At 58.3% G+C, this 211-nt stretch overlaps 1 protein-coding gene across 1 annotated transcript in view; it reads right to left on the reverse strand.

Moving 5' to 3' along the window:
- The window catches only part of LOC119589087 (nuclear hormone receptor FTZ-F1 beta-like), a gene marked incomplete in the record, with an annotated part of 70,745 nt that extends 70,552 nt beyond the window's left edge, over nt 1-193 (reverse strand). Inside the window, 1 exon segment of the mRNA XM_037937663.1 lies at nt 49-193.
- Nucleotides 194-211: the final 18 nt, after the last annotated feature.

Consider the following 211-nt stretch of genomic DNA (forward strand, 5'->3'; position numbering starts at 1 on the left):
TGTCAGCACCACGACAGAAAAAAACGGAATCCAGGCTCTCGCACAGACCTTATTCAGGAAACGTGTGTAGGTTTGTATTTTGTGGGGTGTCGCGGCCGTAAGTGCGCGGGTACGAGGCCCGGTGTGGTTTGGACCGAGGCGGAGCAGTATGGTAGCGGCACCTCACTGCAGGCCGTGTGGCGGTGAACTCGAGCTTGGTAGCCTGCTCTCC

Source organism: Penaeus monodon, chromosome 25 (assembly GCF_015228065.2).
Source record: "Penaeus monodon isolate SGIC_2016 chromosome 25, NSTDA_Pmon_1, whole genome shotgun sequence".
In the NCBI taxonomy this organism is placed as follows: domain Eukaryota; kingdom Metazoa; phylum Arthropoda; class Malacostraca; order Decapoda; family Penaeidae; genus Penaeus; species Penaeus monodon.